At 33.0% G+C, this 10,892-nt stretch overlaps 1 long non-coding RNA gene across 2 annotated transcripts; it reads left to right on the top strand.

Moving 5' to 3' along the window:
* Positions 1 to 305: 305 nt before the first annotated feature.
* On the top strand, positions 306 to 10,892 carry LOC141633805 (uncharacterized). Of its 2 annotated transcripts, none has more exons than XR_012538561.1 (5): positions 306 to 434; positions 8,523 to 8,662; positions 9,159 to 9,390; positions 10,390 to 10,464; positions 10,569 to 10,892. It is a non-coding gene; the product is annotated as an uncharacterized LOC141633805 (long non-coding RNA). The 2 variants fall into 2 exon arrangements; XR_012538562.1 differs by having other exon boundaries at positions 10,406 to 10,464.

Raw genomic sequence — 10,892 nt, forward strand, 5'->3', positions numbered from 1 at the left:
GACGATTCCTCAAAGACTTAATCGTCATTTAAGCCCTTAGTAAACCCTAATTTATGTAACTAATTCCACTATAAATACCCCATTAGTCTAATTAGAAGAGCATGTTCTTCTTAGCAATCTTTAGAGTAGTTAATATCAATCAAATCTCTCTTTAATCTTGTAATCAACATTTAACCAAGTTTTAATACAAGTTTTATTTCCTTAGTCTCTCTCTTGCTCATCCTTTGTTTTGGGTAATTGAAGATTATTTGGGTTATTATTGGGAGATTGACAACCTTCCAATCAAGCATCAAGTACTTCTATTATTCAGCGATGTCTTCGTCACTCTCACCAACCTCGTTCAAGCACCGTCGTGGCTCGCCATCGTTAACATCGCTTTTCAAGCACCGTCGTACTCGCTGTCATTAACCTTCCCCCTTCTTCATTTGTGAGAGGTATTTAATTTACACTAATTATTTGTAATTTTTCGTTTTTAAATCACGAATTATATAAGTTTTTATTTATATTTAGTAATTACTAGATTTTGTGCCCGTACGTTGTACGGGTTATAATATTGATTCGTTTCTAATTGTATCTTCGCAATTGAGAAGCTATATTTACTTTCTTAACATTACAAATACATTGAAATATTTTTTTTAAAGAATATGAGTATATACAAATAAATTAACATTTTTTTTATGATTTGCGTATAAAAGTTATAATCGTCATGCACGAGTAACTAAATAGCGTTCTGTTTGTAAGTGAGCTTGTACAAATGTAGTTTTTTTTGCATCTGGAAAATTTAAGTTTTTCTTCGTAGAATAAATATTTAATGAGTTAAAAGAAGGTCTTGACTAATTCAATACTAATACTCATATATTATACGGAGTATGTTATATGTTATCTTTGAAGAATAATTATAAATTATTATTATTTTAAATATTTTAAATTACAAAAATAATTGAAAAATCAAGTTTATATATTTTATTAAATTAATATAATTTTTATAAATTCTTCACTATAAGTATGGTAAGTAATATTAATTATAATATTATTATTATTATTGAATATGATTGCTTTTGACAAATAAAATATACCATACCAATCTATATTTTGACATGTATTCTGATTCTACCTCGACCCGTGACGGCGTGACCCGTATAAGCCCACCCATATTTAGTCTGACCCGTATTCGAGTTTAACATGTATGAACCGCCTCACCAACCGACCCATCCAACCCGTTTGAGTGGTCTAGCAAACCTCACCAGCCGACCCATCCAGCCCGTTTGAGTGGTCTAGCAAACCTTGCCTCAAAGTCGTGTGGTAATTATCTAAATTTTGTAGTCTGATCCGTATTCGAATTTCACAAATTCTCATTGATGGCAGCCATATTTGGTCTTCAGCTGAAGACGGGCCAAATGTCGCCATTTTAACTACAAAATGTTACCATTTTAATGACAAACTATTATAGCTTTAAAAATTATTTACCTTAAAATGGTTACATTTTCATCTTAAATGGGTGACATTTTACCCGTCTTCAGCTGAAGACCAAATATGTCTGCCATCAGCAAGACTTGCTGTTCGAATTTAACATGTATGAATTGCCTAAAATTGCAGTAATAATAAGACAAACAAACTCAATTGTTACAGTGGTGTGCATTCTGCAATAACAATGGCAAATAATTTCCATTTCAACAAAACGATGACCAAACACCTTTGCCTTGAAACATACGACGCATACTACACTAACCCATCTGCTCCTCCTTCTTCCTTCGGCCTTGAACCACTCAAAGAGGTCTCTCTCTTCTTCATTCTCCCATTTACGCATTATTTCCGTCTTAACATTAATACGGGTCAAATAATCCCCACTTTACTCAATACGCATTCTATTTCTTGCTTGATCAATTCTCGTCTATTCTATTTAACCCGTTTTAAATTTAAGACTGATATTTAATGACTATGTCCAAAATAGATATTGACCGATTGAAAAATCGGCTAAAGATGGTAAATAGAGTAATTCGAAAGAATTACTATGTTTTGGGGGACGGGAAAATGTAAGTAAAAGATTTATTTACTGGTGATGCAGGGGACGAAAAATAAAATTATTAGAGAAATAACATCAGAGATATAAAAAAGAAAGTATAAAAATAACTTCTTTGAATTAACCAAACAGCCTGAAATATTCAATTGTAAAATTGTCAACATAGCGGTGTATATGCATGTACATTGCGCATCAAGCTAATTATATTACTTATGCACCTATGTCTGCGTGTATATTACACATCTTTGGTCTGTCATTGATGTCTTATGGGTATTGAAAATGTGCTTTTCGGTTTATGTAATGTATCGTTTGGTTGGAGATGAACTCTTTTCATTTCAGTAATGTTGCATCGCTTTAAAATTTTGTTGGAGATTGTTAATTCACCTTTGATGAACTTCCTATCAGATCATATACCTTTTTTGAGGGTAATATGCAGTTAGCTATTGGCCAGTATTTATTATCCTCCTCGACTGAACTATCTTCTTAGTTTCTTGTTCATATGTTTTTCTTGTAAGATGAAAAGTGACGTCTTTTACTGATTGTTCTTCCTTGCTGCGGTTTAGTTCACGAGATTGGAAGGCAAAGTTGAAGCTTCCACCACAAGATAGCAACAGTATATAAACAATAGTTCGTCCCTGATAATTTCTTGTTGTTCACCCAATCGCTTGTAATTTGTCCCTCATCAATTTCTTGTTGTTCGATGCAAAACTTATTGATCCGGAAACAATAATGACAACAAATTGCAAATCACCTCATAAATTCTTGAACTCAAATTTCTCGCCGTCTGAATCCAAATACATGCCACCAGAAGTACTGACTCAAATATCCTTGAATCTTAAATATAGCCGTCTTAACTGCGACAAGGATAAAAAACTTTTAGTCCTTAAAGAACTCGGTCAGCAATAGAGAAAAGAGGTGCTCTTTGACAGTTGTTCAGGCAAACACTCTTGAAAAAACCGGTCGTATATTTAAGAAAACGGGTGCACATGCGGTGGTGCAACGATGTGGTTTGCTATTAGTGGTGCAACGATGTGGTCCTCTTCACCAGAAAGAATTGAGATTGACGTTGCACATGCAATTAAAAACAAAGTTGTATATATATATGTGTATGATTCTTTGGTGATTTATCTTAGTTAGGATTCAATCTTAGTTAGGATTCAAAAATAAAACTCAATCTTTATCTTTTTTTGTAATTTACTATATCTTTTATTTGATTAGTTGATTAGCTCAAAATAATTATCTTCAGCTGAGTTTATTATTAAAAATAAAAATCAATAATTATCTTCAACTGAGTTTATTATTAAAAATAAAAATCGTGTTTTAAAAAAGTTGGAGTCTCTAGAATTGCCTGAAAAAAGCCTCTTTTATATATATACTAGATTTAATGCCCGTGCAATGCACGGGCCACTTGGTAGAATTTTTTTTTTAATTCAACTTTGAGAAAGACTTATTAACAATAATAAAAAAAATACCTTATAAAACAGTCTTATAGCTAAAGAATGACGAAAATAATTACTTATCACACGGTCCATGATATAGTTACTGTAATTAGTAACATGCATTTTTGTAAGCGTAAACCCAACTTAATTACCGTGATTAATATGCATTAAGGTTTCTTCTTATCGTCTACAAAAGCAAAATATGTTGGACTTGCGTAGTATTTTGGCCATGCTGTAATATTCTAATTTTTAGTTAATATGTACAATAGAAAATTAAACTGATATATTACTTACTATATAGATGTATACAAATTTCCGTATAAGACGATCTTATAAATAAACTTTGTAAAAGAGATCTATTAATAATATCATTTTTGTTCTAATAATGGATTATGTTATTGTTATTAATATATCCGTTTTAAGCAACCTTTATGTCAAGTGTCAACAACCTCTATTTAGACAAACTTACGAACAAATAACCGGTCGGAGTAATAACTTTTGTCCTACGTTTCATTGTAACATTATTTTTCCAATCAGAACAAAATGCCTAATCTATTCCTTAATTCCTACCCAATCCTTGTTCAGCTCGAACCCTATGGAAATCTCATCATCTCCAACCCTCGTTTTTCCTCTGATCCGCCTCCTTTGACAGGTCTTCACAGTTTCGTCTTCCCTATTTGCAAAGTCAATTTTTAGCTCTTTATTAACACAACGAACCTATGGATGAGGAAAGTTATAAAAAAGTAATTGTATATGGAGTTGTTGTACCACTTCACGAATAAAGAAATGGTAAGTATTACAAATCCGTTATCGTTCAAATGTTTCAATGACCTATAATTTGCATATTAGAACAAAATTTAAACGTGCCCTAGATAACACATTTAGCAACGTCACGAAGTTTGTAATAATACATGCAATGGGAAAATAATAGTGAAAATTGTTAATTACCACCTAGTATTTACCGTATTTTACAAATTACCACCTTGTATTTCGTTTATTACTAATATCCACCTATATTAGACGGTATATATCCCATCTACCACCGTATTTCATTCCCGATCATCATTCAAATAACTTCTCGACTCATTAAGTGAATAAACCGCAAAAAGACCAAAACACCCTTAATATTATTCACTCCAAAAACTCACTGCCATCTAATTAAGAGAGAAACCAAAATCAAACACTCTAAGGGGTCGTTTGGTTCAAAGTATTGGAATGGTATGGAATGGATTGTGATACTATAGTGGTATGGAGTTAGAACCCCATACTTGCTCATGAGTGTTTGGTTCGACCTTTGAATGGATATAGAGGTAGTAATAATATGGAATGGAGTTAGAAACTTGAGTAGAAACATGGGTATGAGATTCCAAGGGGTTGGAATGGAGTTAGAATTCATTGGGTATCTAACTCCATTCCAAAAACCTCCAACCAAACACTAGAATGGATTGAATCCATTCCAATCCATTCCAAAAGCTCCAACCAAACACCCCCTAAATCCACAACTACAATCAAAATCAAATTATTTTTTTGCAGAATCAAGATCCAACAACCAAAATTGTAAGGACCTTTATCTGTAAAGAGAATCACATACGTTCATCATCATTCATCAATCTTATTCAATCTCCATGAGGAATTAATATGTTGTTGTTATTACTCTATCCACATTATATAACATGATAATTATCCTCTTTCTTCCTCTTGTGCACCCATACATCATCCCTCCCACCATCTCCTCACCACCGCCACCTCTTCACAACTTTTTCCCCATCAGTGTCTGACCACCACCCTCCGCACTGCTAGAGCTACCGTCTTATGGCACCACCAGATTTTGCCACATTTCTCACCATGACCTCCAACTTCTCGCTACCATTACCCAAACCCACAAATTTGCGGTGCTATTAGTTGGGTTTATCTTTAAATTAAAGACATTTCTTAGGGTTCTTTCAATTTTGTTTATGATTTTGGGGGTTTTGTGTTACAAATCTCAGCTCATTTCTTTGGTTTTTCTTTTCTTTTTGGAGGATAAAAGTAATGGTTAAGGAGATGGTGGGCTTGGGTTGATATTGCAACGGGTGGTAGTGAGATGGTGGTTAGGTGGTGGTGAGTAGATGGTGGGAAATGTGGTGAGGTAGCGCTTGCGAGGGATGCTCTGAGTTTGTTGGTGGTGGTGGGGTAAGAACATTCCGGCAATTTGATGATGATGATGATGATGATGATGGAGATGATGAATTATTGGGGTGTTGTGATGAATGGCGTGGTTAAACTTTTAGTGTTTAGGTGGGGGTAGTACGGTGTGTTTTGAGTGAACTAAAGTAAGGGTATTATAGTCATTATTTAGTTTATTAACTTAACGAGTCGGGACTTACGTAAAATGATGAGCCGAAAATGATATACGGTGGTAGATGGGATATATACCGTGTAATGTAGGTGGTTATTAGTAATAAACGAAATACAAGGTGGTAGTTTGTAAAATACGGTAAATATGAGGTGGTAATTTACAATTTTCTCAAAATAATATCACAGATTTAATACACTCCGTAATAGAGTATATTAATGAATGAAGTACGACACATTAATACATTGTACTTGTGGTGTGCATTGTGCTTTCCATCGATATGGATCAAGTTCCGCGTTCCGTATTCCGTCCCTTTCGAGTTGTTGTTGGTCTAGTAATGGACTCCTGCGCTAAGAGCCTAAGAGTATTTTAATTTGGTCGGTCATTAGGGATGTCGAATAACTATCGCCTCCATGTCACGTTGTTTGATTCCCTGCTTGAAAATAAAATAAAGGAAAAGTAATAAAATAATGATTGCCTACTGCAAAATGAAAACCATAGCTATAATTTAACACAAACTCACAAAATTAAGTTCACTGTTGTTAACCGGCTTGTAACACAAACAAAAATTAAGCGCTTCTCGTATCATGTCACTGGCTTACTGCCATCTTTGTCCTATCAACATAACAAATAACAATAACAAAATCATAGTAAAATCATTCCATTCAACATTTTATGTTAGTGTAACATTAAAGTAGTACTATTTAATTTAAAAAAAGTACTATATGTCTATATTTGAAACTACACAATACCATACGTTATAAGAAACGTTTATATATACAAATTGAACTTGTGTCATACTCAAATACAATCTACTCCCTCCTATTCTATATTTTCTTCCCTATTTCCTTATTCGGTTATTCAAGTTTTCTTCCCTATTTCCTTTTTTTGGATGATTGGTGTGGTCCAAATTCAATGACATGTGGGGTAGTGTGTTTTGTGTGGTCCAAATTCACATTGTTATTTCTTGTGTAAAAATGAAAGGGGAAGAAAATATATAATAAGAGGGAGTATTTTATTGTTGATCAGATTCTTGTCTTCTTGTATTAGTAAATTGTGACACGTTTTTATTAATCTAAAGAACTAACATATAGGAGTATTATGTATATATACAAAAATAAAAAGCTGATCTCTTGATCTATGTTAGAAGTATCGCTGGGATATTATCATATTGCTATAAAAGATGAACGAATTAAGTAGGGCAAATTGATCATCCACTTACAATTGATTAATATATAGCAGCTCTATAAACCATGGTTGTTGACATCTTCATAGTTCATCCTATCATTATAAAATAAAAAAAAATTATTAGTAAAAATATCGTAATCAACATCTTGTATATGTAATATAAAACTGTATAGCTTGAGACTAATAAGCAGGAAAGACTAAAAACATTGTTATTGAGGAAATCTACACGATGAGTTGCATAATTGCATTTATATATAGTATAGACATTGTGTCCTACTCAAATATATAGTCTAAGTTACTTATTAAGAATAAATTGTTCATCTATTTTTATTAAATAAAACTACCTATTCTACGTACTGTAGCCAAACTCTTTCGTTTGATTATACAAACTCTATCATTTGGTTTTATAGAAACTACCTACTCTACGTATTGTTGTTGAGGTAAGATTCAAATATTATCCTTTAAATTACAAATTTACAAAATAATTTAAATTGAATAAATTTATTATAAGTAGTTCATAAAAGTTGGAGACTCTGAAATCGCTCGAAAAAAGCTTCCTTTAATAATATAGATACATGATTGATTGATTGCCTTATTGGTGTTTGATTATGGTTATGGTAAACGATTGTGGTTCAATTCATAAATTAGTGTTAAACTGAGTTATTTATAGTTTAGGGTTTGAGGATAATTGGGATTTTATATATGCCATAAAGGCAGGTTCTCAACCTTCGACAATGGCTTCCTTCGACAATCTCCTCCTGTTCTCCAATTGTATTTCTCCATTAGACCATTATTCCTCTCTTTCATTTTCAATTAAACTCTAATTTCCCATTTCTCAGTTCATTGTTTGCGATTTTGTAAGTCTACTTTATCCCCTTTCATGCCATTTCGAGAATCCTGTTCTTTTAATTTTCTTAGCTGGTTTATCTAACTTCTATTTTACTATCTTAGTGGATGTGTTGTGTGGTTAGCAGTTGTTTTGCGGGTCAATTACCCAATTTATCGACATATGTTTAGTTTACTCCTCATTGTGTAAGTTCTATTTAGCTTTCTTAGTTTTACTGAATCAATTACAAATTATAGACTTTCTAGTGAAAATTAGAGGGAATAAATCAAAAATTATGAAATGGGTTTGAATTGATTAAAAAGAGGTGATATTTTTAGCTGAAAATTGAAGGGAGCAAATCAAATGCTATGAAATGGGTTTCAATTAATTCAAAAGACGAGATTTTGAAATACGAATTAGAGGGAGACAGTCAAAAACTAAGAAATGGGTTTGAATTGATCTAAAATGAGAATTAGAAGGAGAAAATCAGAAACTATAACATGCGTTCGCTTGGCTAGCTGGGATGCCCGTTGTCATAGCTTCTAATTCCTGGGGAATATCAGTGAGCTTCATCAGCATAATTTGTCTGCCAAAAGTTGGAAATGCAGCTGGACATGCTGGAGCCATTATTTTCGCTTTTAAAAAAAGTTGGCCTAAACATACTGTGTTTTCATTTGTAAGGGGATCAATTGATATGTTGAATTTTTCAAGTAGGTTCCAAGAGGCGAAAATCTGTCTTTTGCTGATGAATGCTTCATCAAGTATGAGGAGACAGGGTCAAAGAAGCGAATAATGTTGCATTTGTGTTTGTTGCTGGTGGGTTTGATGAACATTCAGGATACAATGGAATCAAGGTGATTAATATTTCATTATTTATGGTGTACCCTTCCCTTTTCCCTCACCAATCATTAAATGAAAACTAAAAAAATACGAAATTTACTAGGTTTGAATTTCCCAATTACAAATATTATCAAATACCTTAAATTGTGTTGCTGGGTTAGACATAAGTCAGAATTTGCTTGAAGTTTTGACACAATTGTTAGGGTGTGAATTCTAGCTATCTTTCTCTCTACATTACGAAAGGGGTGTCGGAAACGTGTCGTTCTTTCTTTTGTGCCCTTATCTCAAATATTTCTTCTACTTTTTTCATCTCTTGTTTTATTTTTGGGATATCATGTGATATATTGGCCTCTTTGTCTGACAAGGGACTTGTTAATTATTATGAGCTCCTGAAACTATTGTTTACTACGGGAGTTCCAATTGAGTTTGCCTTAAGTGACATTTTTAGATGAAGAGAGCTATATTTAGCACATTTGGATCATTGTATTGATCTTCGTTGACATATTGCAGGTACTACTACTGGAACATGCTTCTAGCATAGCTATAAATAGAGTATGCTGGCATTTCTAGAAGCTAGTTGTAGCCTGGCGACATGTCTAACTGTTAGTGTATACATTATGGCCTCTCGCAAACGTTGTCAAGCACCGTCGCGGCCCAATCGGTAACGTCGTTCAAGCGCTATCATCGCTTCCTTTGTTTTACTGATGAGTGATGACCTCCTCAGATTCTCCATTTGTGAAAGGTAATTACTCGAATTATATGCAAATTTTTTTGTTATACTATTTTTTGTTTATATTTTATAATTATTGTTGTTTGATGATAGGTACAGTAAAAGATTGTAATTTGTGTTCATAAACTAGTATTAAAATAAGTCATTTATAGTTTCGGGTTTGTATGAAATTGGGATTTTAGGTCACAATCCGAATTAGAAGTCGACAAATTTGGCGTGAATTCGGATCCTCTGCCTCTGGACTAGGGGAAACTAATTCGGTCATGCTATCAGTCACAATCGCAAATTTATTTGCGGCCTTTTGATCATCATTTGTATTTATTGTTTTAAAAAGGACTATTGTTGTTAGTTAAGTAAGATTATTGCCTCTTATGCTAAATTTGACTAGTAGTTCTTAGAAACGAATCTAAAATAAAATTTAATGTTTCTTAGTTAGGTCTTACTGTTGAATAAGATATTTTTATATAGTATTCGTACCTTCGACGATTCATTGTATAATTAGGCTTACATGATTTATTTACGTCATTCTATCGTGTAATGTATGACAAGAATTTATTTTGAGCAGAATGGAGCTTGGTGAAAACATGCAAGGTTGTGAAACCTATGGTTTTGTGTAATTAGATTGTGAGCTTATCAATAAGTTAGGACAATGTACATTTATGCAGGTTGTACAAAGTTCCTATATTAGAGCATGATTTCCTTTTATGTTCCTCTGATAATGTAGCACGAGGATGGGTTGCTTGACATAGAAGAGAGTAATGAGCATTTAACACTTTATGAATTACTTTTAAAGTGCCCTCTTTTGTCATCGTTTATTAAATTTTGTTTTGTACAGTGGTAATAAAAAGTGGAGATCTTTTCTTTTGATTCTGTCTTTCTCACTCTCATTACACTAGAGAATATGATTGATGACGATGTTTTTTTGTAATGCGTGAAAGCGAACATGATTATGACCCAACAATTTCATTATTTTGTCACTGAATTATAACTTTGCCATGCGATCTTAACTAGGCTCGGCTCACTGCAGGAAGCCTTCTCAAATATCAGCATGGATTTTGTTATCTACCTTGGTTGTTTACTTTTGAGGTATCTTTTCAATCTTGGAGTATTATTGTTTTACTTCGATGAATATTCATTATCATTTTGAACCTCTTGTTTACATTCATCATTTACTCATTCTTATCATAAAGGGCTTGAGGATCTTTGAAGTGTTGCGGCTAAAGTTTTGCAATACAAGTGTTATTGGAAGCTCGTAGGAGTAGCTTGCATCTTCTTGTGTGTTCCCGACCAAGAATACTTGTGCAAAGAAACTGAAGTTATTGAAGTTAAGTTGAAAGCATAATTGACTAAAATTTTCCGTAGACATGAAACATTGATTGATTTCTTAGGTTGCAATTGTAATAACTATTTAGCTGCTTCATAAGATGAATGAAAAGGAGAGCTTTTTCCATTGTTAATAGGTTGTAATGGATTGTTGCATTTTTAATAAGGAGAATATTAGTAGTTTTAAATCA

Source organism: Silene latifolia, chromosome Y (genome assembly GCF_048544455.1).
Source record: "Silene latifolia isolate original U9 population chromosome Y, ASM4854445v1, whole genome shotgun sequence".
Classification (NCBI taxonomy): domain Eukaryota; kingdom Viridiplantae; phylum Streptophyta; class Magnoliopsida; order Caryophyllales; family Caryophyllaceae; genus Silene; species Silene latifolia.